Below are 11,396 nucleotides of genomic sequence, written 5' to 3' on the forward strand. Positions count from 1 at the left end.
GTATTAATTTTAAGTAGAGCAGAGCAGGGCAGAGCAGAGCATATTGAAGCAGAGCAGAGCAGAGCAGATTTCAGCAAAGCAGAGTAGAGCAGAGCAGAGCAAAGCAGATTTCAGCAGAGCAGAGCAGAGCAGAGCAAAGCAGCTCTAAAGAACGGGGCCTTACTGGAACCTTAAAACTTGACATTAATAATATGGACCTAAAAAGATCCAAATTAGTAGACAGTACAATACAGCCAACACAATAAACCAAATTGGTTCACCTGCTATTAGAGGATAGAGTACATAGAGGAACACAATAAAGATCCAAGTTCATATTCAGTAAGTTAAATTGTGGCCAACAAACAAGGTGTGCAATGAGTTTTTTAAGAACAGTGGCCAAGGTTATCTTTTAAGAGCAGATTTGAAGAGTTTACTACCAGGCACAACTGAAACAATGAGCAAGAATCATGCGTACTTTAAATCGTTAGTTTAATTCTGCCATGACTGTGGATCCTTGCTTTTACTTTGCTACTTTATTATTTGGCATAATCTATATAAAAATCATACTATTGAATTTGATTTAATATTTCACATGCCAAAGTTGTATATCTCTACTAATGGGCATAGTCTGAATATAAAGCATGATCAATATAAATTTATCATTTGATTTCCAATTTTATTTAATTTTAGGGTGAAAGCATGACATGTGAGTTTTAACTCAAATGCAATACAATCTATGAAAAACAAAAACAACAGACTTTTTATGAGGCCTTCCAAAGGGAGGTTTGATAGGTACTTGTATATACATATCAAGGGGCATTTGAGATATTTCGCATGAAATTCACCCATCTCTCTCCTCCTTTTCTCTCACCCCCACGTGTTGGATTTAAGTGTACCACTGGGTGATTAATAGTATCACTAGATGATCAAATAGTATCACTGAACATTCAGTGGTATTATATATTCATTCAATGGTACTGTATATTCATTTAGTGGTACCAACTACGTATAGAAATAATATCTCTACATATTTAATAATATTATATAAGCTTTTAGTGGTACATTTAAAAATTGGTCCCACTTGCCAATCTCTCTCCTCCTTTCTCTCACCCCCATGTGCTTACAATACTTTTTAATATTTTAAGGTTTGATATGTATTTGCAAATACATATCAAACCTTCATTAGTACTTCCTCGACTTGTTATAGCAACATCCGTAAAACCCCACTTACAAGGTCACCGTAGATTGTATACTTCATTTGTTTTTAGGAGTGAGCAGCTTATTTTCGATTATTGTTTTATCTTTTCTCATTTATTTGAACTCAATTTTGTCACAACATATATTATCACACAATAACTTTTCGGTGCAGCAAGCCACACCGTGTGGTAGGGGTTACCCGAGTTATTTTGTTAGGGGTTATCCGAGTTATGCAGTCACGGGTTACTCGAGTTACTCAGTCAAGAGTTACTTGTAGGGTTCAGATAGGGGTTACTCGAGAGTTTCACTCAGTTAAGGGTAACTTGAGGGATTACTTCATCAGGGGTTACTCGAATTACTCGGTCAAGGATTACTCGAGTTACTCAGTCATAGGTTACTCGAGTTAGTTGGTTAGGGGTTACTCGAGTTACATGGTAAGGGGTATTTTAAGAAGTTCGGTCGGGGTTACTTGAGTAATTCGGTCATGGTTACTTAAAGAGTTCGGTCATGGGCTACTCAGTCAGCAGTTACTTGAAGGTTCATTCAGGGGTTACTTGAAGAGTTACTTAGTCTGCGGTTAGTCGGTTAGGGTTACTTAAGATAGAGGAGGAGAGGAAGGGGAGAAGGAAAGAAAGGGAAAAAGAGGTAGAGAAACAAGGGCCAAAATAGAGAAAATCATCGAGAGAGATAGAAAGGGAACTAGGAAAGTGAAGGGTTTAAAGAGAAAGACAAAGAGGGGCTAAGAGATAGGTCAAGTCAAAAGATAGAGATACCAGTTCAAAAGAGATAAGGGGTAGGCTAGAAGAAGGGATAAAGGCCAGGAGAAAAAAAAAGTTAGAAAACATGGGAGAGATAGAAATATGGTTTATGAAGAAACGAGGATGAGATAGAGAGTAGCTAAAAAAAAGATACAGGGACAGGAGAAATGCAAGGGGGTTGGAAGAGAAATAAAGAGAGTGATAATAGGTAATAGGACTTAGAGAAAAGGACAGAGAAAGAGTATATGATATACTAATAAAGAAAAAAGGAGAAGGCTCGAGGGAGAGAGGGGGGGAGGGGGAGTTAGTGCGACCTATAATTTTCGATTATTGTTTTATCTTTTCTCACTTATTTGAACTCAATTTTGTCACAACATATATTATCACACAACAACTTTTTGGTGCAGCAAACCACACCGTGTGGTAAGGGTTACCCAAGGTATTGTTGTTAGGGGTTATCCGAGTTATGCAGTCAGGGTTTACTCGAATTACTCAATCAAGGATTACTTGTGGGGTTCAGATAGGGGTTACTCAAGAGGTTCACTCGGTTAAGGGTTACTTGAGGGATTACTCGATCAGAGGTTACTCGAATTACTCGGTCAAGGGTTACTTGAGGATTTTCTCGGTCATGGGTTATTTGAGTTACTCCGTCAAGGTTTACTTGAGTTACTATGTAAGGGGTTATTATAGGAGTTCGGTCATGGGTTATTTGAGTAATTCGGTACGGGTTACTTAAAGAGTTCGGTCAGGGGTTACTCGGTCAGGGTTACTTAAGGGTTCATTCAGGGACAGTGGGAATCTCGTTAATCCATTCATGCGCGTCACTAATTAGATGACGAGGAATTTGGCTACCTTAAGAGAGTCATAGTTACTCCCGCCGTTTACCCGCGCTTGGTTGAATTTCTTCACTTTGACATTCAGAGCACTGGGCAGAAATCACATTGCGTTAACATCTGCAGGGACCATCGCAATGCTTTGTTTTAATTAAACAGTCGGATTCCCCTTGTCCGTACCAGTTCTGAGTTGACTGTTTGACGCTCGAGGAAGGCCCCCGAAGGGACCGTTCCCAGTCTGTCCCCCGGCCGGCACGCAGCGAACCGCTCTCGCCACGGAAGCAGCTCAAGCAGTCCACCGACAGCCGATTACTTGAAGAATTACTTAGTCTGGGGTTAGTCGGTCAGAGATTACTTAAGAAAGAGGAGGAGAGGAAGGGGAGATGGAGAGAAAGGGAAAGGGAGGTAGAGAAACAAGGGTCAAAATCAAAAAAATCATCGAGAGAGAGAAAGGGAACTAGGAAAGAAAAGGGTTTGAAGAGAGAGACAAAGAGGGGCTAAGAGATAGGGTAGACCGAAAAATAGAGATACCGGTTCAAAAGAGATAATGGGCAGGATAGAAAAGGGAATAAAGGCCTAGAGAAAAAAAATTTAGAAATATGGGAGAGTTAGAAATATGGGTTATGAAGGAAAGAGGATGAGATAGAGAGAGGCTAAAAAAAGATATAGGGACAGGAGAAATGCAATGGGGTTGGAAGAGAAATCAATAGAGTGATAAATAGGGAATAGAACTAAGAGAAGAGGATAGGGAAAGAGTATATGATATAATGATAAAAAAAACGAAGGAGAAGTCTCGAGGGAGAGAGAGGGAGTAAGTGCGGCCTATAATTTTATCTTTTCTCACTTATTTGAACTCGATTTTGTCACAACATATATTATCAAGCAACAACTTTTTGGTGTTGTAAGTCACACCGTGTGGCAGGGGCTACCCATGTTATTTTGTTAGGGGTTATCTGAGTTATGCAGTCACGGGTTACTCGAGTTATACGATGAAGAGTTACTTGTGGGGTTCAAATAGAGATTACTCGAGAGGTTCACTCGGTTAAAGTGTTACGTGAGGGATTACTCGATGAGGGGTTACTCGATTACTCAATCAAGAGTTACTCGAGGAGGAGTTACTCGGTCATGGGTTACTTGAGTTACTCGGTCTGGAATTACTCAAGTTACTAGGTAAGGGGTTATTTAAGGAATTCTATCAGGGGTTACTTGAGTAATTCGGTCAGGGTTACTTAAAGAGTTCGGTCGGGGGTTACTTGGTCAACTGTTACTTGAGGGTTCATTTAGGGGTTACTTGAAGAATTACTTAGTCCGGGGTAGTCGGTCAGGGGTTACTTAAGATAGAGGAGAAGAGGAAGATGAGAAGGATAGAAAGGGAAAAGGAGGTAGAGAAACATGGGATAGATAGAAATATGGGTTATGAAGAAATGAGGATGAGATAGAGAGAAGAAGAGAAAGAGAAAGAGAAAAATTGGAGCATCGACCATACAAAAAACACAATTTAACCCAAATCTAAATGTACATTGATCAGATCCGGCTAAAATAATTCATAAATTCCAAAATATAAATCTCTCAATTTGAACATGTATAAAATTTACTAACAGATAGTGGATATCAAGTACAAATGTATCAATTTGAATATGTATATTATCAATTTGAACATGTATAAAATTTACTAACAAATAGTAGATATCAAGTACAAATGTATCAATTTGAATATGTATATTATCAATTTGAACATGTATAAAATTCTAAGATAAGCTAAGATAGACCCAATTCAACTTATAAATCAATAGCTTAATAGATGAGCCATAAAATCATCTTTTGTTAATTTGGTACAACAACAAAAACCAATCCAATTACATAAAAAAGAACGACCCATTAAATCACGTTATAATTTCTTACTACATAAACAACAACGACATTACTTATCCATATATAGCAATAACATTCTATTTGTAGATACAACAAAGACTATGTCATCATACAACAAATTAACTACGCATTTACCTTAATTGCTATGCAAGACTATTTTGATTTGCCAAATGGAGTGCGGGTATCGCTGAATTTGTAAATTCTATTGTAACCAAAGAGATATAGGAACAGTAGAAATGCAAGGGGGTTGGAAGAGAAATAAAAAGAGTGATAAATAGGGAATAGAACTGAGAGAAAAGGACAGAGAAAGAGTATATGATATAATAATAAAGAACGAAGGAGAAGGCTCGAGGGAGAAAGAGGGAGTAAGAACGACCTATAATTTTCGATTATTGTTTTATCTTTTCTCACTTATTTGAACTCGATTTTGTCACAACATATATCATCAAACAACAAGTTTTTTGTGTTGTAAGCCACGCCATGTGGCAGGGGTTACCCGAGTTATTTTGTTAGGGGTTATCCGAGTTATGCAGTCAAGGGTTACTCGAGTTGCTCGGTCAGGGGTTACTTGTAGGGTTTAGATAGGGGTTACTCAAGAGGTTCACTCGGTTAAGGGTTACTTGAGGTCTTACTCGATCAAGGGTTACTCGGTCAAGGGTTTGGGTTACTTGAGTTACTCGGTCAGGGGTTACTCGAGTTACATAGTAAGGGGTTATTTAAGGAGTTCGATCAGGGGTTACTTGGTCAAGTTACTTGAGGGTTAATTTAGAGGTTACTTCAAGAATTACTCAATATGAGGTTAGTCGGTCAGGGGTTACTTAAGATAGAGGAGGAGAGGAAGGAGATAAGAGAAAGGGATAAGGAGGTAGAGAAACAAGGGCCAAAATATAAAGATTCATTGAGAGAGAGAAAGGGAATTAGGAAAGCGAAGAGTTTGAAGAGAGAGACAAAGAGGGCCTAAAAGATAGGGCAGGCTGAAAGATAGAGATACCAATTCAAAAGAGATAAGAGGTAGGCTAGAATAGGGATAAAGGCCGGGAGAAAGAAAGTTAGAAAACATGGGAGGGATACAAATATGGCCTGGGTTATGAAGGAAGGAGGATGAGATAACGAGAGGCTAAAAAAAAGATATAGGGACTGTAGAAATGCAAGGGGGTTGGAAGAGAAATAAAGAGAGTGATAAATAGGGAATAGGACTGAGAGAAAAGGACATAGAAAGTATATATAATATAATAATAAAGAACGAAGGAGAAGGCTTGAGGGAGAAAGAGAAAGAGGGAGTAAGTGCGACCTATAATTTTCAATTATTGTTTTATTTTTTCTCACTTATTTGAACTCGATTTTGTCACACATATATTATCAAACAACAACTTTTTGGTGCAGCAAGCCCCACCATGTGGCAGGGGTTACCCGGGTTATTTTGTTAGGGGTTATCCGAGTTATGCAGTTAGGGGTTACTCGAGTTACTCGGTCAGGAGTTATTGTGGGGTTCAGATAAGGGTTACTCGAGAGGTTCACTCGGTTAAGGGTTACTTGAGGGATTACTCGATCAGGGGTTACTCGAATTACTCGACCAAGGGTTACTCGAGAAGTTACTCGGTCATGGGTTACTCAAGTTACTCGGTTAGGGGTTACTCGAGTTACTAGGTAAGGGGTTATTTAAGGAGTTCAGTCAGGAGTTACTTGAGTAATTCGGTCAGGGTTACTTAAAGAGTTTGGTCAGAGGTTACTTAGTCAGCGGTTACCTGAGGGTTCATTTAGGGGCTACTTGAAGAATTACTCATTCCGGGTTTAGTCGGTCATAGGTTACTTAAGATAGAGAAGGAGAGGAAGAGGAGTAGGAGAGAAAGGGAAAAGGAGGTAGAGAAACATGGGCTACATAAACAAGAAGAGACGATAAACAGAAAGGGAAAACGCCCCATAATTAAAATTCACATTAGAAAATTATTGCTACATAAACAACAACAACATTATCGATCTATATTTAACAATAAAGTTATATTTTGGATGCAACAAATACTATGTCAAAATACAACAAATTAATTACACATTTACGTTAAATACAAAACAAAACTATTCTGATTCGCCAAATGGAGCGCACACATCGCGCATGCGAAAGTCAAAAACTAGTTAGTAGAAGAAACTGGAATGGGATACAAACATATGACTCATCAAGCTTCTACTGAGGATGTTGTTGTATGGAAAAAGTTGTATGAGTAATTATTGTTAATAAGTTTATTTTTATTCCATTCTTTTTTGAATCAATTAGGGATATTTTTAAACTAATAAACTTTAAAATTTGTGATATTTGATGTGAATGTATGATTCTTACAGAAACATAAGTCTGTCAAAACTTTTAGAAAGAAGGGATGTAAGCATTATGATAAATTATGCACAATTTATGGGGATACAACCGCTACTGGTGCTAGTTCACATCCTTCTACTAAAAGCCCTTATGAAGTGAGGATGAAGATGACACAGATGGAGAATGGGGTTGTAATACCCCGTATTTATATATGTATTTTATTTAAAATAAGTATTTTGTGGGTATTTAAATAATTTGAAATGAATTATTTATGATATTTTAATTATATATCTTAAACAAGTTTGGAATATTTTATAATAGGAAAGTTTTATTTAATTAATTATTTTATTAGGTTGGAATTTAATTTAGGAAAGTTCTATTTTAGTAAAGTTTAATTAGGAAAGGGATTAGGAAAGAGTAAAAAGGGAAAATTTAGGTAAGAAGGGTTTCTAGAGAAAGGAGTATAAATATTCAACACTTGGGCAAATTAAACTTTGCCCAGAGTGGAGAAAACCCAAGGTAAACTTTCTCTCCCTTCTTTATTTTTTTTCTCTTTTTTTCTTTCTTTTTCCCTTTCCTCTTTTTCGGATCACCAGCGCCGGCCACCACCACTGATGGGCCGTTGGACACCACCAGCACCCATGGTTTGAAAATGCAGTTTCGGTCGCGATTGTGGTAACGGTTTCGGCATCGCGAGAACGGAACAAATGCGTTTGTTGCGGATCGATTGGGTCGCGGCTGTCGTGGCAGGATTTTGATTTAAAAGGGGTTTTAGTGATTTTATTTTTATTTTTGACCCAAATCTATGTAGTATTGATGTGTCTATTTTATATAGTATTTTACCCCCGTCCCTTGGTCGTAATTAGTAGTGTTTTGGCTCTTTAAGAGCCACTTTTATTACTAATTGGTGTTTTCCAGTGTTTTCGTAGATTTGGTTGACTTTTACAGGGATTTATGCTTTTGGAGTATTTTCCCGAGATATTTTGGAGCAATCACGAGCATTGGAGAAGCACGACCAGACTTTATAGCCCAGGGCCGGTTAGAGCCATCGAACCGGTGATTAAGGGCTCGGTATAGGTGATACCGGGGCATTTGGACCAAGTATTCAAGGCCCAAAGAGGAAACCCAGATTGGCCCGAAGAATTGGAGCCCAATCGAAGTCCAAATATTGGCCCAAATGAGCCGCCCGGCCAAAAAGGCTGGCGCCCGGAGGCACGCCCGACCGGGCGGGAGAAGCTTGGTCTAGCGCCCGGTGACGCGCCCGGCCGGGCGCGAGATTTGTATTGGAGTAAAAAAGGCGCGCCCGATCGGGCGGTGCCTCGCCCGATCGGGCGCGTGTATTTTTAGGAGACGTTTAGTGTCATTTTAATTTGTTTTAGTTTAGGATTTTTTTGTACGGAGTATAAATACTCCTCCGTAATACGATTTTAGTATCTTCTCTCTTAGACTTTCTCTCTCTACTTAGTTTTCTCTCTCTTAATCTCTCTCTAAACTTTTGTTCTTAATCCTTTCATTAATTCCAGATTTGTTTTTGGTAACGATTTCTCTTCCTTTAATCTTAGTTATTATTTTATTCCTTTCATCATGATTTATTTTATTACTTTGATTAGTTTAGTTTTTAATATGTGTGAGTAGTTTAATTTCTAGGGTTTATGGGGATCTAATAAATAATATGAAGGGGTAAATTGTTGTTGTTGATTATCAATGGTAGATTAATTTCCTATTGATAGATTTAATGCTCTGTGACTAGATTCGGCCTATCTTTTATGCATGAGTTTGACAATATTGATTCAAGAATCGAGAGATGAGAATTAATGTTTAGGTCTAGCTTCAATAGGCAAGTTAGTTTATAAATGGTTAAGTCAAAATTCGAGAGATGAGATTTAATACCGATAAATTAATTGTGTGATTGTAATACGTAGCGAGAGCCCTTTACAATCTGGTTAATTGATGCATTGATGATTGACTATTATTGATTATTGGTATTGCATGATAATTTCTTATTAGATTGTTTTAATGTTTTACAATTGCGGCTTGTAAAAGTATAACAATATTAAATTGATGAATCGAGCAGATGTTAATTTGATATTAAAGGCTATTTTCAATAAGGACTTAGATCTAGTAAATTGCGAGAGCCTGTTAGATCTATGTTGATTAATAAATTGCGAGAGCCTGTTAATCATGTTATTTATGCAATGTCAATGATTGATTACTATGTTTTACCCTGGAGTATTATTTATTGGTGAACCTATGCCCTAGATCCCTTTATATATCGTTTTCTCCCTACTCTTATTCTTTGTAGTTTAGTTTCATACTTAATTATAAATATTGGTTACTTAAATAATTTAGATTATAATAATTAATTAGGAGTAAAAAGACTTGTTTCCCTGTGGAGATCGACCCTACTTCCCTATCTACCTTAGTTAGTGATTTAGGTAATTATTTTTGATTAGGGGATACGACTTTACCCTGTCAAAATTTGGCGCCGTTGTCGGGGAAACGGTTTTATTTTTATTTCTGATTGTTTTTGTAGTCTAGATTATTTCTCTTTTGTCTCAGAGAGTGCTAGTTCTCTGAGACAAATCTCATATTTGCTTCTAGTTTTTGTTTATGCCCAGGTGTTCCAGATCAGGTTACATCCCTTTCGATCCTGAGATCGAACGTTCCTTCCATAGACAGAAAAACTTCTACAAGCAAATCCTGGCGGATTCTTGTGATAATAACAGTAATCACCGCGATCCTCCAACTGATTCTAGCAATTCAGAGACATCATCAGACACAGAATCAGAGATGGCGGCTCCAAAGAAGCTTAGTGATTATTCACAACCAAAGCTTACGGATTTTCCACATCTCACCTCTACTCCGGCTCTTGATGGGGTTCAATTTGAAATTAAACCTCAATTTATAACGATGATAGAGAGGAAGCAATTCAGTGGAGCAAAGGGTGAAGACCCGAATCTTCATATTGCCGACTATTGTCAATATTGCAACACCATCAGGCAAGCCGGGGTCACTCAAGACCAAATCAGGGAGATTCTCTTTCCCTTCTCTTTAACTGGAAAAGCTAAATTATGGTTTAATGGCTTAAATAGAACTACACTTGGTATAACTGACTGGGAAACTCTTGTTTTGAATTTCTATAACAAGTATTATCCTGCAGAGAGAACAGCAGTACTACGGAGTGCGATTCAGAACTTTGCCCAAGAAGCCGATGAGTCTTTATATGAGGCTTGGGAGAGGTTCAAGGACCTACAAAGAGAATGCCCCCACCATAATTTAGCACAATGGCAGTTAATCCAAGCCTTTTATAACGGCATTGGAAATTCCTCTAGAATAATTTTAGACTCTGCAGCTAGTGGGAGATTCATGAATCTTAATGTTGATGATGCAGGTCAGTTTATTGAAGACATGGCGATACACAATTCCCAATATGGGAATCCCAGAGGATTTGCTAACAAGGGGAAACATAGTGTCGACTCTGTATCCTTTTTGCACGCTCAACTGACCTCTATTTGCCAAAAATTAGATAATCTGAGCACTGCCAATGTAGCCAATGTTTCTGCGATTAATAATAATTCTAATGAGGCTTTCTGTGAAAATTGTGGTATTGTAGGTCATTAGGAGCAGGATTGCAGGAGTTCCGTGGAGCAAGTTAATGCCTTCCAAGCTTATAGGCAGAATAACCCATACTCCAACACTTACAATCCTGGGTATCGGAATCATCCATACCTTTCCTACCGGAGCACTAATGTTCAAAATCCACCACCACAAGAACCACAGGTGCCACAGCAACAGCAGCAGAAATATTATCACCCCAATGCTAGCCAGAAGAATCAACCACAACAACCCCCCTCATCTTCTGACCCTTCTTTGGGGGAAATTAGAGCAATGTTGGTCAATATGCAAAAGCACATGGAGAGCAGGGATGCGACAATTGATCAAATTTTAGCGCATAATAAAATTGTAGATAATCAAATTGCGCAACTCTCCGCTACTCTACAAGCACGCCAACAGGGAGCCCTGCCGGCATAGCCGACTAGGCCTACGGATCAAGCATTTGCAATTACTCTAAGGAGTGGTTCAAACTATGAAGGGCCCTCTATGCCCAGAGTTGATAAACCTATTTTACTAAATAATGCTAATCTTGATTCCATTAAACTAAACAATGTAGTTGATAGCCCTGCAGGGCTAAAAGATAATACTAACATATCTAATTCTACATTGAAGGGTAAAACTCCAGAGAAGGTGGCTACTCTAGACAAAGATAAGAATGCTCCAAAGCCAATCATCAAACTTCCTTTCCCTAATCGTCAATTGAAGACAAACTTGGATAAGCAGTTTGGTAAGTTCCTGGAGGTGGTTAAAGATCTTAAGGTAACAGTTCCCTTTACTGAACTGATCACACAAATCCCCTCGTATGCGAAATTCATGAAAGAAATATTGACGAGAAAA

General features: G+C 38.2%; 1 non-coding gene across 1 annotated transcript; it reads right to left on the minus strand.

Annotated features, from left to right (window-relative positions):
* Positions 1–10,115: 10,115 nt before the first annotated feature.
* Positions 10,116–10,222, minus strand: LOC145557059 (small nucleolar RNA R71). The gene has a single exon (XR_014092138.1). It is a non-coding gene; the product is annotated as a small nucleolar RNA R71 (small nucleolar RNA).
* Positions 10,223–11,396: the final 1,174 nt, after the last annotated feature.

This window comes from Chenopodium album, chromosome 8, assembly GCF_948465745.1.
Source record: "Chenopodium album chromosome 8, dcCheAlbu1.1, whole genome shotgun sequence".
Taxonomy (NCBI): Eukaryota; Viridiplantae; Streptophyta; class Magnoliopsida; order Caryophyllales; family Amaranthaceae; genus Chenopodium; species Chenopodium album.